Consider the following 21,962-nt stretch of genomic DNA (forward strand, 5'->3'; position numbering starts at 1 on the left):
ATTGAAATGTTCACGGGGCTCTAAAAGCTTTGCCAAGCAGCCTCCGTAGATGTTTTAAATCCTCCCTGCATGGAAGAGTGGAACAGCCAGGCAGAGTGTGGAGGCTGCAGTGGGGGTGGGGGTGGGGAGGGAGCAAATACGGACAAAGGTGCCGAGAGATGGAAAGATGTTGCTTGCTTTTGCTTATTTATACTGTTTTTTTTTCTTTCCTTTGCAGTGAGTGAATTCATTCCTTTAAAGTCATACCTTGTAACAGCTAGCACTTTAAAAAATGTAACATTTCATTGCAGTGTCTTCCAAAGTGAACTAGTTTAGTGACGCTAGGATCCAGCCAGTGAATACCTACCACAGAGCTCAGTGCTTGCTAGGTGCTCAATAAATGGTTGTCAGGTTGAGCTGAATTGAGTTTTTGCACAGGATGAATTTCCAATGGGTGAGATGCCAGGAGCAGAGGGTAGGAGAGGGAACTTGCCAGTATCCTCTGGCGTATTCCGTTTTCTGTACACAATTGGAATTCCCAGGGCCAGGAAGGAACTTGCAACCTTTGACCTTGACTGCAAAGCTATTCATTTCGTAGCAGTCTAAATTTAACAACTCTGAGGCCAGCTTAGTGAAATACTGGGTGGTCCATGGAGAAATGATTGTACCAGCAGAAAACGGGATACTCAAGAGGGTACTTATCCCTCTACCATCATTTTAGAGCTGATAATATTGACATTAGGGGAGGGAGAAATTGATGGATTAAAGGTTACCTTAACTCAAGCAGTTATCTGTATATTCGTGTTCGTAGCAGCATTATTCACAATAACCAAAGGGTGATGGCAATGGCAGTGCAAATGTCCATCAACAGATGGATGGATAAACAAAATGTATATACGTAAGTGGAATATTATTCAGCCTTAAAAGGAAGGATATTCTGCTACAACATAGATAAATTTTGAAAACATTATGCCAAGTGAAATAAGCCAGATACAAAAGCATAAAGAGTCTACAATTCTATTTCAATGAAGTACCTGGAATAGTCCGAATCATAGAGACAGAAGGTAGAATGGATGGTGGTTGCCAGGGTCTGGGGGGAGGGGGAGGGAGTTATTTGCGGGGTACAGACTTTCACTTGGGGAAGATAAAAAAGTTCAGGAGCTGGACGGTGGTGATGGTGGTTCAACAGTGTGAGTTTATTTCATGCCACCAAACTGTACTCTTAAAAATGGTTAACATGGTATATGTTATATTTATTTTACTATAATAAAAAGCTTTATTAATTAGTGACAGATTGGACCGGAAGTCAGGTCCCAGATCCCCTGATTCCTAGTCCAATGAAGGAATGGAAAGATCTTTGCTTAGGAGTCACAAAGTGTGGAATGGGGGTCCATCTATTAGTCAGAGGTCTTCAACAAATCGCACCAGCCCTGTGAGCCTTATTTCCTATCTGCGATGCGAGAAGGACGAACAGTGTTCCCTTTATGCCAGCCTTACACACCCAGGGTCCTTTCTCATCCTCTGCATTCTCCTACTGGATATTTTAATGAGGCCAGCCTGGGTTTTGCTCCCTCTATTTTCTCTTTGTCACAGGTCATTCAGGCAATGACTGAACACCTAGACTAGGTGTTGTCAGGGGAAAAGAGGGAAAGAGAAGACGTTTAAAGGGACTGTTCATCTCCCCCAAACTTAATTTCACAATTCCCAAAGAGGAAAAATAATTAACACAGTCGCTGTCAAGAAATTGCTGTGTGTCCTGTTCTTTCATCCCAGTGTGGGTGATCGCTGACTCCCAGAAACCCTGACAAATACCGTGAGGAGACATGCTGAAATTTATTTCATTAAGGTGGTACAGGGACTGGTTCCATGTCACATACAGTTATGGGAGTTTAAGAGCTTAATGCTGTTCTGAGTGCATCTGAGATTGTTTAATATTTTGGTGCTTTGCTGAATGATTTAAACATTTTTTAACTATCAAAAATTAAACAAGTGGGGAGTTCCCATCATAGCTCAGTGGAAGCGAATCTGACTAGAGTCCATGAGGACACAGGTTTGATCCCTGGCCTTGCTCAGTAGGTTAAGGATCCGGTATTGCTGAGAGCTGTGGCGTAGGTTGTAAATGTGGCTCAGATCTGCTATTGCTGTGCCTGTGGTCCAAGCTGGTAGCCACAGACCCAATTCAACCCCTAGCCTGGAAGCCTCCATATGCCAGGGGTGTGGCCATAAAAAGACAAAAAAACATAGATCTATTAAACAAGTGGGAAGAATCCCAACAAACAAAATAACGGATTAAAAAAAAATACAAAATAAACCTAAAGGAAAAGTGGAATGGAGCAGGATTACAATAAATGCCTTTTTAAAAGTGAACTTAATTTGTTTATTCATGTTAAATCTTAACTTGTAACATTACTCGGGATCACGGTAAATGTGCATTTTATTTCTTCTGTCAGCCCTGAGGTGAGTTTATTTGGAATGTTTATTTAAAACAGATTTAGCCATCATGGAAGTTAGGTCATCTTGGAAAAATGTGTCCCGTCTTAAAAAAAAAAAAAAAGATGATGTTTTGTGTGTTTGAGAGTAATTCAGAAACCACTATTAATTTCCAGTTTTGTAATGGACTGCTTCTTCAGAAAGGCAAGTGCATTTGATATGTTTGAAGCACTTTGTGAGACAAGCAAAACAATTTGGAGCAATTGAAAGTGACAGCCCTGCCCCAAGCACATGGCTTTATTTTCATTATGTTAGAATGCAGGTGGAATGCAAATCATGCCTCTTATCGGCCGCCTCTCTCAATTTCGTATATTCTGCCTTTCTATGCTTTAAGGGCAAAGTTTTCATCTAACACTATGATTCCATCCTATTTGGGTTTTTTCTGCCTCTCTCGGTGAATTGACGTTCAGCTTCCTTACTTGTTTTTGAACTCATTACCAAAAGCTTTAATCACTTTCCTTTCAAGAGACTAGCATTTGCTTGAACTCTCGCGAGATGGCAAGAAGACAGACGTTTATTCCACTTTGAATAGGGCTTCTTCCAGAAAATCTTGTGTCCCTTGGCAGTTTGCATTCATCATATATCAGATTCGGATTGAGAGCAGTACAGGGTTCCAAGCTCCTGGGCGGGAAAGGGAGACAGAAGGTGGGCTCCCTCTTGCTGAAGATGTCTCCTATTTGATTAAGCAGTCTGCCTTCTGGTGAGAAATGTCACTGCTTCGTAGTGTTCTCAAGTAGACAGAATTCCATTCAGCTGGTTACTGGTCATTCTTCTGAGATAGAAGATCCCAGGGGAAGGGTCCACTTTATCACCCCCAACCTCATGCAAAGCATTGCCTATTCCCTAAGTCCATTGTGCAGAGCCGAGGTTGATACCCACATCTGTCTGGCTGCAAGGCTGGGTACTTTGCACCCTCCTGTGTCACCTCTGGGGAATGTTTGGCCTCTCTCTCACTCTGTGTCTCTCCTCCACCTTCTCTCTTTCCCTTCCCGCCTCCCACCTCTTCTTCTCCCTCCCTACCCCACCTCCAATGTGAAAGGAGCTCAGTGAGACAGGACACCGACCCTGAAGTCAGGCACACCAGAGCTTGACTCCCAACCATGCATGACCTTGGCCAGGTTATTTAACTTTGCTAAGTCTCAGATGCCTTAGCTGAAAGCAGAGACCATACAGATACTGAAAAGTCATAATCATAAGCTCTAGCGCGTAAAGCACTCTGCCTAGTGCCTAACACAGAGGAAGCTCTCATTAGTGCTAACTGCTCTTAGGACACTCTTTGCATCATAAAACGCTGTTTCTGTTTTATGACTTTTTAAAATATATCATTTCCTAGGAGGCCCCCAGCAGACTGAATGGGGAGGCAGGTGTGGAGAACTGGTTTCAGGAGTCTATGTGTCTGCAAGTAAAGGGATGTATTAATATTGCATCTGAGGAATTTCTCATGTGATGGATACAGTGCAGATTAAAATCAAAGCTTAATGGTAATAACAGGTTTTTTAAAAGAGTCCCATGAACAGTCCACTGAAGCGTCACCTTGCTTGTGATATTCTGAGACCATCTCAGGAGAGCTGTCACTCCAAGCCTCTGTGCAGCGTGTAGAGTATCTTTGTCCTGTAACTGAATGAATGAAGTAATGGATGGATGCCAACACTTTTCACATTGCTTGAAAGTATCTTTCTATCTGGTTCCCTTATCAGACCATGAAATTGGTCACATCCTAAGCAACGTTTCGGCTCTTCTTTTCTCTGCTGCCCCGACAGAGTAGGCAATCCGCAAATATTTATTTCTCTATTGCTTTGGTAGACTCTTTCCCAATCAGAGACAATTCTCCAAACACTCACTTCATTTGACGAAGTTCCCACGTCATAACAGCTTAATTGGTTGGGCTCTGATGTATTTCTTTCTGGAAACTGCTGTCCTATTTTTTTTCCCCCTTCCAGAATCTCAGGGTTTTCTTCTTAAGTTACCATGCTTGAGGGGTCTTCTCTCTTCGTCAGCGTCTTCCCTCTTCCTTCCACAACTTCCCAATAGTTCTTCTATTTCTACTGAAACCGGGTACCTTGAACTGCACCCTTCTCGCCAGCTATTGGAACCACATATTCCAGTGAGCCAGAGAGCAACAAACAGAAATACGTGTTTAATATCTCCTAGGTGCCAGGTGCTGGACTAGGCTGTGTGGATACAGCGGTAAACAGGATCTGCCTCGTGGATCTTAGACTCCAGTCAAAGAGCCATTCCAGGGTGATGAATATTGGGGAGTTCCAAGTTGGGACTAGGAGGGTAGCCTAGCCTAGCCAAAGGTGGGGCTCTGAAGACTGTGTTGGGGCACCAGACACTTATTCCCGATGGGTCTCAGAATCAGGGAAACAGGCAAAAAAGAACAGGGATGAAGACAGTGCAGGCCATGGCACTGGAAGAGCATTTGAGGGCCAAAGCTTTAGAAATGTTTCCCACTTTCATAATTGGGATTGAATTAAAGGACAAAGTGGGAGAGAAATATGAGACTGAACCACAGAATCACAGATCTGTTGCCAAGCTCCTGGAATGGGGGGCATTTTTTTGGAGACATAATTAAGCTATTACTGCAAGATCGTAGTCCATTGTTAAGTACTTCATATGTTACAGATGTTTCTAAAAGTGATTGGCTTCATGGAGGAGGATTGTGACAAATGTTTTACAAAAATATGATCTCTCACTTGTTCTGATTTTCTACATGGAACAGATGATCTTGATTGTCTCATGGTCAACCCAGAATTATGAAAGTCTTGGAAGATTAGAAGGAGCATAAACTGCTACTTACATCTTTTCTCAGCAGCATTGGAAAGCATGTGTTTCTAGTAATAACTCCTGGGAACTATTTGGTCAGTAAACGCTTCAGTTGTAATTAAAAGGGCATTTCCTTGGTTTTAATTTCTTTAATTAATTAAAAAATATGTCATCTGGGTATGAGGAGGTAGAGTCCCTTCCTAGAAATGGGGAAACAATATTTCTGAAACCGAAGAAGCAGTATTTCCTTAAGAGTGTTGAGAAAACCAGCGGTCCTTTGGGATGACCCATGGGATGAGGAGGGGGCGGAGAGTTGATTTGCAAGGCGCTGCTTGCTGTGTCCTCCTGGAGCATCCCAGTGTGTGCCAGACCCAAGGCTCTCAGTCCTGCAGCAAAGAAGCCTCTTCAGTTTCGCTCAGCTTTTCACAGATGCGCTTGACTATGACATCCCATTTTTGGTTTGTTTTGCCTTGCTTTATTTGTTCCTTTTTTTATTAATGATTTTTTTTCCCATTATAGTTGGTTTACAGTGTTCTGTCAGTTTTCTGCTGTACAGCAAAGTGACCCAGTCTCTCTCTCCTCTCTCTCTCTCTCTCTCTCACACACACACACACACACACACACACACACACGTTCTTTTTCTCACATTATCCTCCATCATGGTGGATCACAAGTGACTAGATATAGTTCCCTGTGCTATACAGCAGGATCTCATTGCTTATACACTCCAAATGCAACAATTTGCATTCACCCCAGATTCCCAGGCCAAGACCTATTATCATTCCACAGAACACACTTTGGAAAACGAAGCTTTAATGGGCTCTCTTGGCATCCTCTGGATGCTTCCTTGTTATGATCCCAAGCTGATGGGATTTGCAAGGGCACACCTCATATAGAAGTCAACAGTGAGGCTCACTGCTAAGGGGCTGGCAGCACCATCTCAGCCCTGATTGTTTATCAAGTGAAAGGAACATGTCGGTAAAATATAGTGGAAAAAAACATTGGGCTTGGAGGCAGACTGCCGGGACCTTGTCTTGGCCTAGAACTTACTGTCTTAAGTAAAGAATGTAACCCTTTTGAGTTTTCCTTCTTTTATTGGTAAAAATGTTCTAGCAGTACCTGCCCTTCTGCCCTCTTAACCATCACTCAGTGCTGGAGAGTCTAGAACAGGGGTAGGGGAACCTTTTCTGTTAAGAGCCATAGAGTGTGAAATGTAGACTTTTTGGACCATATGGCCTCTGCCATGACTCCTCAGCTATGTCGTTGCAGCGTGGAAGCAACCAGAGACAGTGCACAAAGGAACAGGTATGGGCTGTGTGCCAGTGAAACTCTATTTACAAAAACAGTCACTCTGTGAAATTTAGCCCACAGTCCATTGTTTGCTGACCCCTGGTCCAGGGTCTGTCCAGGGCTTTACATATATTGCCTCGTGTAATATAGTATAGTATAGTGTAGTATGGTATGGTATAATATGGGTGTAATAGGTGTAACATATGTAGTATATTAATATATAATGTATAGTATGTAATATATAACTTATAGAACATTATATTATATATTGTAACCCTCTACGGGAACACCATTAATGCTTGGACTTATATCTGAGGACACACAGGCATAGAAATGCTAAGCAACTTGCTTAAGGCAATGTGACTGACCAGTTGGAATAAGAGCTGTACTCTTGGAGTTCCCATCGTGGCTCAGTGGGGATGAAGGTTTGATCCCTGAGGACGAAGCATCCATGAGGACGAAGGTTTTATCCCTGGCGTCTCTTCAGTGGGTAAAGGTTCCAGCATTGCCATGAGCTGTGGTGTAGGTCGCAGATGTGGCTCAGATCCTGTCTTGCTGTGGCTGTGGTGTAGGCCAACGGCTACAGCTCCAGTTTGACCCCTGTCCTGGGAACCTCCATATGCTGCAGGAGCTCCCATGAAAAAAGACAAAAAAAAAAAAAAGAGTTGTGTTTTTACCTTCCACACTAAACACTCTTCCCTCATGACATCCCCAGAACAGCTTCTAAATTATAAAAGTATATCCAGATAGGATGCATTACCATCTGAGGAAATTCCTTTTACCTGGGTGTAGGTGGCAGTTAATGAGGAAAAGCACATCTGATATAATAAGCTCACTGTTTCCTCTTAGCCTCTCCACTCCTGCTTCTATACTATATCCTAGGCCCTGCCTTTGAGCCCAGGGTATTAATCACCTCCTTTGTCAGTGACGGGGATTCCTAGGGCACCATAGTTGAAAGAGATCGCTTTTTTATAGCCATCTTTTTAGTGGTAATTACCAAAATCCACCAGCCATCTGTTGAACATACTAGTAACACTTCAGATGTGCCTGAAATGTCAGACATTAAAATGCTGGGATGCTAGAGACTTGTATTTACAATAGGGGCCTAGAGTTCCAGCACATTCAGACTATTTCTTAATAAAAAATAACCCCATGTACATTCATTTATATTTTTCTTCCTAAGTGGAGTAAAACTAGCCCTAGAGTCAAGTTGGAAATTATTTTCATAATTTTGGGTAATTAAGACACTTCCCAGATCTCATTATCAAAAGCCCAAAATAGAATAATTGCCACATAATTAGTGATTGGCAAACCTTTAGGGGTTTCAAGAGTTTGTTCTTTTCTGACTCTGGAAGTACAAGGGCCTAACCTGAGTTTACGTGAACTCGGGATGTTTCAGAACAGGCCCATATTCCTTTCTCAGTTTATTTGTTTTAGTCTTACTTGACTTGTTCCACCAAACCCTTTGTCCTTCTGTGAGTCCTTAGACCCATGTGGTCACTTTCTGCCTAAATCTTTCTTCCTTGCTGGAGTTCTGTTCCTTAACAAGTGGTTAGTGTGTTCTTTCTCTGTGTCTAACAGAGATGCAGATGCTTCGAGATTATAAGGAAGAGGGGGTGGGGATGCCGCCCCTGCTCTCAGGGAGCTGCAAGCCTGGATCAGGAGAGAGGACCACATGGCAGCAGCTCAAGAAACATAGGGCGGCAGGTCATTTCTGTTACGGATGTGGTGCTCTGAGGTTTCAAGTGGGAGCATCCTTCTTTTCTCTCCCATTCCAGATGCTTCTCAGGGCCACCTGGGTTATCTCCGTTGATCTCACACTAACTCTACCTGGCTAGACATAGATGAGTGCTGTCTTCCACCTGAAGAAGCTGCAGCACAAAGTAAAGCAGTAACTGCTCCAAGGTCACATGGTTTTCTGTGGGTTGAGAAAAACTAGTCTCCCGCCTTCTGGCTCCACCTGATTTTTCTGGGGCGCATGACACATGGCACATGGCACATGGTTTCCTAGCATCTCATGCCTTTATCTTGTCAGGAGAAAGAGCATTACACTTTGAGGTCGAACACCACTGCATCCAAATTCCAGCTCAGCCACTTGGCTGTGGCTATGGGGTCCCTTAAACTTTCTTAGTCTTATTCTTTATAGGTAACTTGAGACTATCATTCCTATCTTGCAGAACTCTTAGAAGGATTAAATGGAAGACAGGTGTAGACAGCACCTAATAGATACTTAATAAAAGGAAGCTTTTCTATGTATCCTTCTACTAGAGTTCATCACGCCATACACACTTGTACCACCTACTTCTTCCCAAGTCTGTCTTCTTTACCAGACCACGAAGTCCAGTAAAAACAAGAGCCATTTCTTGGTCCTTTCTGACACATAGCAGGACTCAGGACATTTTCTTCCTAACAAATACCTAACACTTTGTGTGTGTCAGGCACCATTCTGACTCTTTTACGTAGTCGAACTAAGCTTCCTGATAATCCCTGATGATAAATAGAAAAACTATTATTCCAGCTTTACCGATGAAGACACTGTGGCCCAAGGAATCGTGCTGAAGTTCACCCAGCTAACGAGTGGTGAACAAAGATTCAAACCCAGTTATACGGGTCCAGAGTATGTGCTTTCACCCATCCTGTGCTGCTTATCAGATGGACTGGGTGGCCAGGACAGTCAGTTCTGTCAGATTCCTGCTCCTTGACCTCGGAGGCCCATTTTGTTAACAGGTCAGAGATTTTCCCATGAGGTCAGATTCCCTTGTGCTGTTCTTGATACTTGATCTTGACCGCTTGATCCTGGGAAGTAGCAAGTAAAGACGCCAGCTGAACCCCAGGCCTGAATTTCAGTGCAGACTCCAGAGGTGTTTTGAGTAAAGAGGGAAGGTTGCTCCTAGGCCAGCTGGGGAGAGGAAGGCTGGAGAATGGACTCAGGCTGGAATTCAAGTGAGTGTGGATTGGGAAGAGCCCCACATCACGTACCTGGGTTAACAAGGCAGGGTCTTACTCTCCTCCAAGGAAAGGACCTAGAAACAGAGGACAGTTCTTTCTGAGCACCCTCAACAATGAGATGGAGAACAGAGACTTTTTCAGGTATCACTTAAGAGAAAATGACCAAAAGGGGTTCCCAGGTGGCCTAGCGATTAAGGATACAGCATTTTCACTGCTGTGGGACAGGTTCTATCCCTGGCCTGGGAACTTCTATTCTACATGCCATAGGTGTGGCCAAAAAAATAAAATAAGACCAAAAAAGGGCTCCTTCTCAGTCCCCATTTGAGCTTCCATCCCAGGTAAGCTGTGCAATCATTTGCAAAGGTATGTAATCAGTTTAATAGAATCATAGAAGAGCTTGAATGAACAGGGAAAGGAACGTATTAAAGCCAACATAAGGTCGTAAAAAGAAGATCTCTTCTGAGATGTGGGAGGGTAACTCAGTGGTTAGGCCTGGTTTTTTATTGCATCCCAACACTGCGGAACCCGGCACCTCTGAGGTAGGCCTGGTGATGACAATATCCATTAAAGTTAATTTCCTGATAGAGGCCACTTAAATCTGATGGTTGTTTTAATTTGTTTCACTGCTCATTTCCTTCAGCTTAAATAGAGGAGGCTCTCTGAACTTTCCACAGCCAGCCCAGGCGGTCTCAGAAAGGGGCTGCCCATCGTGGCCTTGACCATCCCAAGTGTAACTATCATGGTCACACTCTCCAGGCAGAAGGTGACCTTTTTCTTTATCACTGGAACCTAGATGTTGCCTGGTTTAGGAAATACGGTATATCTTAAAAGTCTAAAGGTACCCTGACTGATGCAGCGAGAAATCTCTTTCTGTTACTCAGCACAGGCCCAAATCCATGGAGATCTTAATGGGGAAAAAAGCTGATCTCCCGTAGCGTCCAGAACTATTGAGGTGACAGCCAGGATTTCCAAATTGTACATACTCATTTCGTTGTTGGAAGAGCTAATAGAAACACAGACTACACCATCAAAGCAGGAAAGGAAAACTTGCCCATCATAATAGCGGACATTGCTTTTATGAAATACCAGGTCCTGGTAAAAGTGTTTTACATACAGAAATCATACGAGGTAGGTTTTGTCAGTATCTGCATTTTTACAAGCGAGGAAGCTGATGAGCAGAGAGGTGAAGGAAGTGAACAGCCAGGATGTGAACAAAGAAGTTTGCCACCAAAGCCAGCTCTTTACCAGAAACACCATCACCAGCAGCACCTGGGACCTTGTTGGGAAAGACACATTCTCAGGCCCCACCCTAGACCTACTACGGAACTTGGAAATGAGCCTTCCGGGTGAGTCTGATGCACTCTAAAGTTTAAAAACCCCTGTGAGACCCTGCTCCCTCTCCAGAATTTGTTCTTGCATTCCGTAATAGTTCTCAAGTACCCAAGAAGGGACAGGCACCACTGGAAATACAGCACAGACAAAAATGCCTCCTCTCCTAGACTGACAGATGAGAGAGTGAGACAGACACTCAAGAAAGACATAATTGATATACCAAGTTCTGTGCTCTCAGGTTGGCGGTTTACATTGTCAGTTAGTGGAGAAAAAATAAGCTGAACCTCAGCTCTCTTCCTACTGATGGGCAGATGAAGAAACAGCTGTGTGGAGGGGTTTAGCCACTTAACTCCGGTGACAGAACAGCTTATAATTCAGAGGCAGCTTTAAAACCCAAGGTCTCTTGGTTCCTGCCTGCTAAACATGTGCTGCACTGGACATGCCTTCCTGAGCAACTCTGCCCTGTATCTTGTCAGGGGAAAAACATGTGGTTTATAGACAGGCTGACCCGAGACCTCATCCCTAGCCACACGGGATCCTTGCTGCATCTGCGACCTACACCACAGCTCATGGCAACGCCAGACCCTTAACACACTGAGGGAGGCCAGAGATTAAAGTTACATCCTCATGGATACAAGTCAGGTGTATTTCTGCTGAACCAGAACAGGAACTATGTGCCACCTACAGACTGATCCCATGTGGCTTAACATGGAGAGTTTGACAGTGGTTGTAGAGGCAGAGCTGGAAAGTCACCCCCCCCACCCCACCCCCGCAGTCAGTTCTCACAAAACCAAGAGAGAATCCAGTTTAAGGAAGTGAGAGGAGTGATGGGCAGGCATCTCTGCTTCTGAGCTCGAAAGCTTCCTACCCTTCACCATTATGAAGTTTTGGAGAAATACATCTTTCCCTCTTTCTCCTGTGGTGTGCTTAGCCACAGTCCTCAAAAGCAGCACAAATATGTGTATGCTGGGTATTCTCCCAAATGCAGATCACTGTGATTGACTGCTGGCTCAAAGTTTTCTGTTTTAGGAAAAGCCAGCAAAACTCAGACTCTTGGAAATCTCTAATTGTTGAAAAAGACAGGCAGCACCATGCTTGATAGTGTTCACTAAAGGCGTTGAGAAGAAGGTATTTGACGTGCTAAAGGCTGTGGCCGTTTCACACAGGAGATGGTGTGTCAACTGAGAGTAAAGGACACCAGTTCTGGTTCCCTCACTCTCTGAAACACTGGCCCCAGCAAGGAAGTATGTGGAAGTGTGTTCTTTGCAGAATTAATATCTCAGGGAGCCTACAAACAAGAGCCCCTTAGGAACTCACGCAGAAGCTCTGTTAACTCTGATTTAATTTGTAGTCGTGCCATGATTTGCTGGCCCCAGGGGGACCCAAGCAGCGAATTTGAAGGAGAAATGGAGAGGCTGAAATTTCGAGCTCTGGAGGCAAAGTTGGGATCCTGAATTTTCCATGTGATCCTACCAAGTGATTTAAACACTGTACACCTCACCTCATCAGATCGTCTGTAAGACAGAAAAAATAACAGTCATATCTCATAGGGTTGTCGTAAAGCTACAAGGAGGTAGTAATGTATTGAAAGCCCCTGGCAGGTGACTGTGTAATTGTTTTGGTAGTGGAGTAACAGGCAAATTGAATGCTAACACTTTACTGACAGCCTCCTATGCGACGGGCACTGATCCATGCACTTCATAGGTATTAATTTATTTAAATACCCTATTAACCATTAGGAGTAGATGGTGTTATCTCATACCCTCTCAACCAGGAAGAGTTAAAAAGTGTTGTTTTTAAGCAGAATATAAAAGTGATTTTATATATATATATATAGTGAAAAAAGTGATTATTTATATTATATATAGTGAAAAAAGTGATATTTTATATATAGAGTGATTTATATATATATATATAGTGAAAAAAAGTGATTTTAATTTTAAAAATCTCAGCATCTTTGAAGATCCCGTTGTGGCGCAGCAGAAACAAATCCAACTAGGAACCATGAGGTTGTGGGTTCAATCCCTGGCCTCACTTAGTTGGTTAAGATCTGGCATTGCCGTGAGCTGTGGTGTGGGTCACATACACAGCTCAGATCTGGCGCTGCTGTGGCTGTGGTGTAGGCCAGCAGCTGTAGCTCCAAGTCGACTCCTGGCCTGGGAATTTCTATATGCCGCAGGTGCAGCCCTAAAAAAAAAAGCAAAAAAAAAAAATCAAAACAACAACAACAAAAAAGGCAATATCTTTAAGGAAAATTATTGCTCCAGAATGATAAACCAGGATGATTTATGGATGCAGGTGTTCCCAGCAGAGAACCATGCCCCCTGTTTGGGAAGTACAGCTCTGCCTTCCTTTCTCATCTCTCCTTTGCTGTTCAGCAGCCATCAGAGCTGAGCTGGTGATGGTAAAGGGGGCAGGAGAGGAAGGGAGATGCCCCATGACCTTGTCTCTTCCCCCTTCCCCTGTAGTGGGAGCTGGGGGACCCTAAGGAATATCCAATCCCTCCCTTGCACCCCCTGCAAATCCCAGGTCCGGTCCCCAGTGTAGGGCCAGTATGGGAGGCAGACTAAGGCCTCCCTACAGATGTGCACACCATCAACCCCCAAACTTGTGAATGTCACCTCACAAAAGCAAAGTTGATTTTGTAGATATGATTGTATCAAGGACTGTGAGGTGGGGAGAGGATCCTGGCTTATCTCAGTGGGCTCAGTGTCATCACAAGGGTCCTTATGAGGAGAGGCAGGAAGGTCCTAGTGAGAGAAGACGTGACTGCAGAAGCAGAGGTCCGAGTGATACAGAGCCGAGAACCAAAGAAGTAGGTGGCCTCTAGAAGCTGGAGAAGGCCAAGAAATGGATTCTCCCCTGGAGTTTCAAAAAAAATCCAGCCCTGCCAATACCTTGATTTTAGTCATAGGAGAATGATTTTGGACTTTTGACTTCCAGAACAGTTAGATAATAAATGAGTGTGGTTTTTCAGTGGGCAGCAACTTGTTATAGCAGCAATAGGAAACTAACATGTGAGGAGAAAGTAAACCTGATTTCCTCTGAAGTGTGTGGCTCTCTTTTGAAAGACCCATTGTTAGACTTTGTTGCAAAAAGGAAACTTGTAACCCTTAGAAAATTTTCAAATCCAGTTTTAAAAGCTCCTGGGCTGGGACATGAGAGTGAGGGACTAATGCAAGAAAGGAAAGGGGTGGAGGGGTTCCCGTCGTGACTCAGTGGGTTAAGAACTCAATTAGTATCCACGAGGAGAGTTCAATCCCTGGCCTCGCTGAGTGAGTTGAAGATTCCAGCATTGCTGCAAGCTGTGGCTTAGGTCGCAGATGCCGCTCGGATCTGGTGTTGCTGGCTGTGGAGTAGGCTGGCAGCTACAGCTCCTATTCAACCCCTAGCCTGGGACCCTCCATATGCTGCAAGAGAGGTCCTTAAAAAAAAAAAAAAGAAGGAAGAAAGTGGCGACAGGCCATCTGAGGCAGCCTGGACCTGTCCCTTGGACAGTGTTCCTGAAAGGACTTTCGGGGAGATTGGTTTCCAGGGTTATTTGGCATGCACATTAGACATGGGTCTCTGTGTGACTTCGGCAATCTGCCACCTCTCTTTGCCTCGGTTTCCACATCCATAAAATAACATAATTCTTAGCCTCTAGCTGTGTCGGCGTTAAATGATTCCACGTGCATAAAGTGCTTAGAACAGTACCTGCCACATCATAAGCTTTAAATAAATGTTAGCTATTATTAATAGGCATCATAGAAAAAAGTGGGACAGGTTCCTAATAGGTTTGGAACATGTTCAGTTATGTAAAGTGAAACATATTTCTCTGCTGCATGGCTTCTCAGAGCTTTCCTATGGCAGTGTTCACTTTACAGCCCCAAAGTGGAGGGGAAATGCAATAGCACTTCTCAAACTTACTTAACTGTAGGCTCCTTTGTGATCCAGGACACTCTTAGCTGATGAGATCTGTTGGACGTAGTATGGGAAATACTGCCCTGGAAAGTTACACCAGGAAACCTCAGTTCCTTTCTGTCCAACTTGTAGTCTCTGCCCCTGGCCCCAGAGCCACCAGGGAAGCGGTGGCTGGAGAGCCCCCATTCTAGCAGGGCCGGGAGAAAGGGGTCCCTAGCATCCAGAGCTGAAAAGCAGGCTTTTTTTCCAAGTTCACATTGTCCTAAGCAGTGCGAGAGTCCTGAGCATTATCTCTGTCATTGTCTATTTGTCATCATATGAATTAGCTTGGCTCCTGGGGTCTTGCCTGGGAACGTGGCATTGCTTCCACAACATGACACTTACGTTCCAACCAGGCAACCTAGACAGTTTGGGACGGTCTGTTCACAATTTGGGGACCAGTGGGTTCATCTTCAAAGTAATGCTGTCAATTCATGTACAGATAACCTGGCACGTATACGTGGCAGTGGTTACTGTACTCCTCTAAGTGAGCGGTTTTCAAAAAACGGTGTGAGAGTTTTGTGGGATGGACGTATAACACTCAATCATATGCATTCTGGGGCAGGTGTTTAAAACAAAACACAACACAACGCTATGGTGTCTGAAAATGAAAAACGCCGAGGTGTCATTACTTTACATAGGCACACCTTGTATAAACATAGGAAATCTAATTTCTGGGGGATTTCATTTCAAGAAATCAAGCCTGACTCACATAAAGATACCTTTCAAAATAGAACACATTTAGTTAAGCTCAGGCTTTTGTGTTTTGTTTTGTTTTGAAAGCTATGAAGAAGTAAACTGTAACCCTCTTTATTTTTAGCAGACACCTCTAGAAAACCTTGAACAGTGTTCTATTTATAAACAGAGTCTGTTTTCCCACAAACTTGCTTAGTCTCTCATTAGAGAATGAGCAGGGCTGAGCCTCAGAAAAATGAAATGCTTCTTTTTCTGGGTTTCTTGGCTTCGTAGACAGTTCTTTAAGAAACAACAAAACAATTGACCTGGTTTTGTTTTTGACTAATGGGAGGTCACCTGGAGGTTGATAAAGTGTGTTTAATATTTCAGGTAGATTGGAACTAAAGGAATAATATGCTGGGGGAGAGTGGAATTTGAGATGAGAGTACGGTCTGGCTTTTATAAGAGTTATGCTGCTGAGTGAGAGCAGACCTAAATAATTCTCTGGTTAAATTATTTCACTCTCACATTATATAGAACATTTATAATTTCATCATCCTTCAAGGCATTAAAAATTGAAGATGAAACCTTGGCTGAGTAAATTCTACGAGCAAATGGCCATAAAAGGTTCTAGAAATGGGAAATAAGTCCAGTCCAACTTGAATGGGGTGTTAAGAGCATGCAGTTTCCACCCTCTGCTTTGCCACCCTGATCAGCTCCTCCTCTCATCTTTAACAATAATAATAAAGTCAACATTTATTTACCGCTTATTGTGTACAAAGCACCCCTCAAAGAACTTTACATCGATTGTTTTACTTAATTTTCTCAGACATGTATTGATGAGGTAGATACTGTAATTATTTCCATTCTACAGATGGGCAAACTAAGACTCAGAGAGGCGCAGCAGGACTAAGACTCAGAGAGGCGCAGCAGGAGCTGTTAGCACTGGTTCAGACATAGATCTGACTCCAGAGCCAGGCTGTTAAGCACTTTGCAGTTCCTCTTTAAGCCAACTGTGGACTGGAAGTTCATCAGAGATGCTGTCTCCATTCTGCCTTTTATCGCAAAAATCCAAGAAAGCTTGGGAGACTGAGGAAAAAGCCATACCATTCTCACCAAAAGAAAAGCTTTCTTGGAATTCCTGTTGTGGCCCAAGAAGTTAAGAACCTAACATAGTGTCCATGAGGATGCAGGTTTGATACCTGGCCTCACTCCGAGGGTTGAGAATCTGGTGTTGCCACAAGCTGTGGCATAGGTTGCAGATATGGCTCAGATCCAGTGTTGCTATGGCTGTGGCATAAGTCTGAAGCTGCAGCTCCAGTTCAACCTCTAGCCCAGAAACTTCCATATGCCACAGGAGCAGCCATAAAAAGAAAAAAAAAAAAAATTAGGAGTTCCAGTTGTGGCTCAGCAGGAATGAAACCAGATAGTATCCATGAAGACACTGGTTTGATCCCTGGCCTGGCTCAGTGGGTTAAGGATCTGGTATTGCCATAAGCTGTGGTGTAGGTCTCAGACTTGGCTTAGATCCTGCCTTGCTGTGGCTGTTGCATAGGCTGGCAGCTGAAGCTCCAATTTGACCCCTAGCCTGGGAAATTCCATATGCTTTGGGTATGGCCCTGAAAAGACCAAAAAGAAAAAAAGAGAGAAAAAGAAAAAAAATTGCTTTCTTGTTTTTTTTCGCATTTTTCCCAGACACTGCTCATCCCAGGAGAGCTTAGGTGTAACCTCCTTCAGATGGTCATCTCACCATACACAATTGTCTGGTTTTCTTTTTTTTTTTTATTTTTGTCTTTTGTTGTTGTTGTTGTTGTTGTTGTTGTTGTTGCTATTTCTTGGGCCGCTCCCGCGGCATATGGAGGTTCCCAGGCTAGAGGTACGCCAGAGCCACAGCAACGCGGGATCCAAGCCGAGTCTGCGACCTACACCACAGCTCACGGCAACGCCGGATCATTAACCCACTGAGCAAGGGCAGGGACCGAACCCGCAACCTCATGGTTCCTAGTCGGATTCGTTAACCACTGCGCCACGACGGGAACTCCTGTCTGGTTTTCTTAGCCACTCTTATTTATACCGAGTTTTGGATACACTTGCCTCCAATATTTTACTCTTATAAATCACTCTGCCATGAACAACTTCGTGCATAGCATTTATGCTTGATTTTGGATTATCCCATTAGGATATCATCCCTAAATAGGGGTTACCGAATCATAGTACAAATATTTGTGTGGCTTGTGCCAGTATTGTCCGATATAAATGTAAATAACACGCACCACTATGTAATTTTACTTTGCTGGTAGCTTCGTTAGGAAAAAAAAATGTAAAATTCATTTTAATAATATATGTTGTTTATATCCAAAATGTTGTTATTTAAACATGTAACCAATATAAAATTATGATTATTTTCCATCCCTTTTTATTGGGCAGTGTCCAAAATACATATGTATTTCACATGTAAGGTACCTGTTGATTCAGATTAGCCACATTCCCAGGGTTCAATAGCCACACCGTGACTGTTGTATTGGGCAGCACTCATCTGTGAGATAAATAATCCACTATTTTTAAATGGCCTTTGATTTTTAAAAACCTAAACTATTATCTGTCTTGCCCCATTCTACTCCCCCCAACCCCCCTCCCCCCACACACGTATTATCTCGATCACTCTCTTGGGCACTTATTCTAAACTCTTCTTGTTTTTTTCATTACTATAAATATTTTTTTGACATCTATCATGTACCGAGCATTGTACTAGGTCTCAGGGACCCGAATACAAATAGAGCATGGCTTGCCATCCGTTGGGGAATATAGAGACATTCCTAACAAATCTTTGTCTCACATGCTTGTTGAAATGAGGTAGGAAATACGTTAAACACACACACATGTATACACACCAGCCAAGAATAATGCAGCGTAGGAAAAATTCCACAAATGATGATTAAAGAAAGCGCCAAGGGGGATCAGGGAAAGCTTCTTAGGGGAAATATGAGTTGAGCCTTAAGGGCTCAGTCGAATTTTAATGGACAGAGACGAGGAGAGCAGTTTTGCCTGTGACTTTCTTGTTAGCCCAACCAGATGGCAGGTTGGGATGGTCTTGCTCTGTACTGAGATCCCTGGAGGCCTTGCCAGAGCCTTGCAGTAGTAGAAGGTGCTCAATAATGTTTGCTGAGCCCAATTAATAATATATGGTTGGCTGGCACACAGAGAGGCAGGCACTGGGGTCTGTCTGCTGCCTTTAACCTCTGAATTGAAGGGGCAGCTTAAGCGTCTCACTCATTCCTCTGATTGTGCGTCCTGCCAGTTTGCAGTCACAGTTTTCTCACTTTCCTAAATCGGTCTGGACTGAAACTGGTCATTTAGAGCCAAAATGGTAGATAAATGGAGGCCAGCCCTTTAACTTACATCTGACCTACTTGTCACGATTTCTGGCGTCTCCAAGCTCTGCAAACAGCACCAACAGGCAACCCGGACAGCCCGTGACATGGGAATTAGAAGATACTTCATCAGAAGGCACTTTACATACAGTTGCAACTCGTTTATGCAGGCATTTGTTTGACAAGCTTGCACATTCCATAGGAACTTTTATCCCCCATGCACAGTTAAGGAAGCAGGAGATCAGGGAGGTCGCTTGCTCAAGGTTATGTAGCAAGTCAGTGGGAAGAGCCAAGGCCAGTGCCCATGTCTTCTAAGGCCAGGTCAGTGCCCCCCCCCTTCGTTATCGGAAGCTGGTCCACCTGTATCCAGATGCTGTCACTCACTGTTTCAGGATAGATCCACTCAGTTCTTGGGGATCTACAAAGGGAGAAAGAGGGCACTTTGTGGGAGTATGAAGAAAAAAAGTAGAAGACAAAACCAAAGGGTAGGCGAACCTAATATTTACAATGATATCAACATTCAGAATGATGATGACAACAAGAGCTAACCATGAATTCCTCATAAGGGGCACACACTGGGCTAAAGGCATTGCATGTACCATCACATTCAATCCTCACAACAAACCTGTGTCGTTGGTCCTCCGATTGCCACTGTATGGATGAGAAAACTGAGATCAGACGGATGAACTTGCCCCAGGTCACATGGCTGAGGGCAAAGCAGTCAGAATTTGAACCCAGATCTGTCAAACTTTTAACCCTGCCTCTGAAATTACTGGACTACAGAATTATGACCATGCCACCTCAGCTGTAGGTGACCCTGGGCAAGTTACTAAAATTACCATTTCTCTATAATCAACACCTTGCCCACTGCTCGGGGCTGTTTCAAGCTAATAAACCTGACAATTATTTGTAAAGAACAGAATGCTATACAGTTATATAATATTATCTACCGTTAAACTAAAGTTCTTCAGAAAAATGTCAGATGACCCACCACCGGCAATCAGGCATGTAGCCGGTGCTCAGTAAACGTGCAATGAATTACTTAAATAAATAAAACACTCTGCTGCTCGATGCCTTTCTGTCCCCACAAAAGGAAGTAGGGAGGAAGAGAGAAAGAAAGAAAACCCTATAGTTTTAAATCACTAAAAAAAAAAAAAAAGAAAGAAAGAAAGAAAACCCTGCATCAGCTGCCTGTGCTCAAGTCCCCCAGACCCACCAGTTTCTTCACCCTCTGGAAGAAGTTGCTTTGCAGTCTAAGCAGATAATGAATTCTCCAGCTCTCTCTCTTCTGACTTGCATTTGACTGTATGGAGATCACGCTGGATGAAAATTTTTCCAAATGATAACATGGTCAGAATAGAAAAAAAGTAGAGAATAATAGACAGATAGAAGGAAGGACAATCAGCACCCCTAATTCTTTTCCCGCCCCTGAGATAATAACCACTCAGCATCTTGGTCTGTTTCTTTCTACTTGCATTCATGCCGATCTGCACAGTGACTCTTCCACTGGCCATCAAGGAATGCACATGTTCTTATGAAGTTACAAACTCTTCATGAACACTCATTCTTAGTTCAGGTGACAGATACATAAGCATCCCTGCCAGGTGCTAGGGATATGATGGTGAACCAGACCAAAGTCAAAGTCATTGAACTTCCATTCCTCCTTGTCATGTTTAGTGAATGACTGCCTAGTAGTTTATGGTCTGTTTATCACTTATTTCTCTTTGGTTCTGTGTTTTCAGAGGCAGGCTTTCTTCCCAGTACAGTCCTCCCCAGGTTATATCCCCCTGGTTTCCCAAAACATAAAGTTGTATATAAAGAAACCAGCATCAACCAAGTAAATGTGTAACCACACGCTCACACAGACACATTCTAAACTAAATATCATAAAATATTATATTATCCTGTCTTTGGAGACAGAGGTTCCATTCCTGTCTGTTAACGTCAATTCTTAAAGCGTTCACTGTGAAACAAGATCAAATCCAACGAATCCTAAACCCACCTTTCCTCTTCCTTACTCTTTTGGGAAACCTAAGATAGAAAAGACCCTCTTCCACCTAGGATCCTGTGACGTGTCTACGGTGTGGGGTGGGGCAGATGCTGAGTACCTGGCAGTCTTCCTGCCTCCTCCCCTGTCCTGTTGGTCCCGTGCTTTAGAGCCAGCCAGGCACATGACACACGCTGCCCTCGCAGACTCTTTCTCCAGTAGGATGTGGTTCTGTGGTTGGTGGTCCCGGCATTAACTGCAGACCCTTCCTAGGGAGTGTGCAGGAGGATGAGGAAGGCGACCTCCCCTTCAAGTCCTGCCAGCTATGCTGCAGGTTACCACCTGGCAGGTCTGCACTTGGAATTGCTGGATTCATTCTCAGGTCATTCTCATGTTCCCCAGGCTCCTCGGAAATTAGGTTACTTAGGAATGAAAGCCAGCATTTAAAGACTTCTGTCCAGGGCAGCTTTACGAGTGAAATGGCGAGCTGTGTGTTTATGCTGGAAGCTGTTCAGTTTTATATTCCCAGGAGCTTCCTTGCCAGAACCTGGCTTATAACAGGCATCCTGGTCATGTCTGCTGAATGATTAAATGCCCGAGGAGGGCCAGGCTGATCCCATGCTCCAGGCTTCTGACCCCTTACCTGTGCACTTCCTGAAGAAAGGGGTTCAGACGTATCGTCCATGGTGCCTTATAACCAAGCTCGGTGCCTGGCGCATCCCAGACTTTCAGAAACCTTAGATGAAAAAAAAATGAATGTTGTGTATCCATAGGGTGGAATATTGTTCAGCTCTAAAAAGGGTGAATTTCTGACACATGCTCCAGATGGATGAATCTTGAACATATTATATGCTAAACAAAATAAGCCAGACCCCAAAGACAAATTTGCTAAGATCCCACTTAGCTGGGGGCATCTGGAGTAGTCGTATTCATGGAGACAGAAGGTAGGATGGTGGTTGCCACGGGGCTGGGGGAAAAAGGGATGGGAGCTGTAGTCAGTGGGTACAGAGCTTCTATCAGAGATGATGAAAAAGTTCAGGAGATGGAGCGTAGTGGTGGTTGTACAACATTGTGCATATACTTCATGCCACTGATTATAAACTTGCAATGGTTAGACTATTACATTTTATGTTTTATGTATTTTACCGCAGTAAAAATTATTGGGGGAAAAAAAAAAGATG

The 21,962-nt window shown here is 43.7% G+C and overlaps 1 protein-coding gene and 1 long non-coding RNA gene across 6 annotated transcripts in view; one reads left to right on the forward strand and one right to left on the reverse strand.

Annotated features, from left to right (window-relative positions):
• MPPED2 (metallophosphoesterase domain containing 2) overlaps positions 1-21,962 on the forward strand; it is a 182,687-nt gene that overhangs the window by 142,754 nt on the left and 17,971 nt on the right. The window lies entirely within an intron of this gene.
• LOC125125280 (uncharacterized) lies at positions 18,941-21,247 on the reverse strand. The gene is made up of 2 exons (XR_007134402.1): positions 20,903-21,247; positions 18,941-19,212 (listed from the first exon to the last, which is right to left on the reverse strand). It is a non-coding gene; the product is annotated as an uncharacterized LOC125125280 (long non-coding RNA).

Source organism: Phacochoerus africanus, chromosome 4, assembly GCF_016906955.1.
Source record: "Phacochoerus africanus isolate WHEZ1 chromosome 4, ROS_Pafr_v1, whole genome shotgun sequence".
Classification (NCBI taxonomy): Eukaryota; Metazoa; Chordata; class Mammalia; order Artiodactyla; family Suidae; genus Phacochoerus; species Phacochoerus africanus.